Consider the following 2,195-nt stretch of genomic DNA (forward strand, 5'->3'; position numbering starts at 1 on the left):
TGGGGCAGATGCAACTTCAGTCGCTGCCCAGCTGCTTTTTGGCAGGGCCGGGGGCACGGGTTGGGGTGGATACAAAATGGGAGTGGGCTCCTGGCCCTGCCAACAGCCCCCAGCACCCAGCATGGCCTGGGCTGGGGCTGGGGCTGGGGCTGGGGCAGCCAGCCTGACACAAACAAACCTCCATGGTGGGAGCAGAGGTGGGATTCCAGAACCTGTGCAGGGGCTGCTTTGCTTTGCAGGCAAGGAAGGGCTTGGGCTGCTCAACTGCCCTTGTTTGCTTTGGGATCACTGTTATTTTGGGGGGCAGTGTAGGAGGGAAGAGAGAAAGTGTGGGCTTCTCTCCCCTTTGGGTGGGATTTTCCCTAGCATGTAGGGGTTGGGCCTTCCTCAGGCCCTTGACAGAGATAAAGAGTTTTTTTCTTGTTTCCCTTTGTCTCTAATCTCTTTTCAACAGTTTGTTGTTTGTTTTTCTAGAGGAAGCGTTCTATGTAAGGTCCAGTCAGGATTGGGAAGTGCCTGGGAGCAGCTGCAGCGTGGATGGGCCGTGCCCTTGGAGAAGGCTGAGGACATCGTTTGGGACCAGCTTTTCTCCCAGCGGAGGATGGCGTGAGGTGAGTCCCCGTCTGCTTGGCATGGTGGGATCAGAGCTTTTGGGAGACAGCAACAAGCACAAGGAGTCTCTTGCTCTGGGCAGCTGCTGAGGGCTGGATGTGCCGTGGCTGGCTGCAGGCTGGGAATGTCCTGCCCTCCTGCTCTGCTCCCAAAGGCAGCAGTGATGGGCAGCTCTGGGCACAGCTCTGGGCACAGCCAGCATGGCCTGGGCTCTGTGGGCAGCTGGGACAAGGGGACAGCAGCCTTCAGCTGACGGGCAGTTTCTGGTTTCTCTCCTTGCAGCCGGGCTCTGCGGGTGCTGAGGCTGCTCTGGGCTCTGCCAGGGCTCTGCTGGGCTCTGCCCTGGGCACAGCTGGGCTGGCTCTGCCCTCACATTGCTCTGACAGCTTTGCATCAGACAAGCCTATTCCGAGCACAGTGCCTGAGCTTTCTGCTTTGGCAGGTGAGTGAGACTCCCCTGCAGGCCAGGAGATTGCAGCTGGGGACACACATCCAATTGGCAAGGACCCAAACTCTTCACTGTCCCAACTGAACCCCTGAATCTCCACAGGAATGCCTGGATCTCCACTATTCATTCTTCATTTCTTTTTGGCTGGAATCGTGCAGTTGCACTTTCTTCCTCCTCTAGACGTGCCACGAGTGGCCAAAGCTGGCAAGTGAGCCGTGTTCCTGAGGCAGTGCAGTCTGGAGCTGATGGATGGAGATCTGCCCTTCCCACTTCCAAACCAGAGCAAAAAGCCGTAAGTGGGATTTTTCATCTGTAAGAAACCCCTGACAATTTCCGAGGGAATGTGCAGCTCATTCACAGGGTGAGAAGGAAGGTCATCTTCTAAAAGATTTGGGGTTTGACAGAGTTGAGATTCCCAGTCCTGCCTGGAGCTCGAAGGGCCCCAATCAATTTCCTATTGCTTCGACCACAATTTAAAATAACAATGTTGGAAACAAACCCCAAAAGCTGTAAAAAAGGCTGTTGAGGTCAGTAAGATGGATCCATGCCATCAGCACATTTACAATGTAAATAAGTGAGTTCTCTTTTTAAAAAGATCATTTACCTCTTAATGCAAAGTTACAGAAGTTGTTTCACTAGCACTTGGATTTTACTTGTATCTTTTACAATTCATCTAATTGTTTGGTTTTTTTTCTCTTTACCTTTTTTTTTTTCTTTAAATAGAGGTCCTGGCCCTCTTCCAGCCAAAGGGGAAAGGGCCCCACCAAGCCTTGTTACCCACAGACAACATGATAAAGCTGAACAATAAAGGACCTTGGAGCATTATACTGTAATTAAAAAGGTGCCAGCTCCATGGACAACAGAATTATTGTTCCTAACTTGAATGAGATTGAGCAAAAAGAATGAAGAACCGTGTCACTAAAGTACTACTGACGTTTGCCAAAACACTTCCAGAGTTTCACCAAGAGATCAGTCATCAAAATGTTTTGGAAATTTAAAGACCAAGGTAGCCAAAGCACTCAGTGTCACTAATTGCTGGGTATGTTCTCAGCTGAAGTTGGGAGGAATGGGGTTCCCTTGGAGGGCCCACCCTGTGGGGTGGCCAGAACTCTGTCAATGGGCTCTGCCTCGTAAC

General features: G+C 51.4%; 1 long non-coding RNA gene across 1 annotated transcript; it reads left to right on the forward strand.

The window, feature by feature from the left end:
• The first annotated feature begins 321 nt into the window (after positions 1–321).
• LOC140681203 (uncharacterized) lies at positions 322–1,346 on the forward strand. Its single transcript, XR_012052441.1, has 3 exons — positions 322–611; positions 895–1,054; positions 1,241–1,346. It is a non-coding gene; the product is annotated as an uncharacterized lncRNA (long non-coding RNA).
• The last annotated feature ends 849 nt before the right edge of the window (positions 1,347–2,195 follow it).

This window comes from Taeniopygia guttata, chromosome 32 (assembly GCF_048771995.1).
Source record: "Taeniopygia guttata chromosome 32, bTaeGut7.mat, whole genome shotgun sequence".
In the NCBI taxonomy this organism is placed as follows: domain Eukaryota; kingdom Metazoa; phylum Chordata; class Aves; order Passeriformes; family Estrildidae; genus Taeniopygia; species Taeniopygia guttata.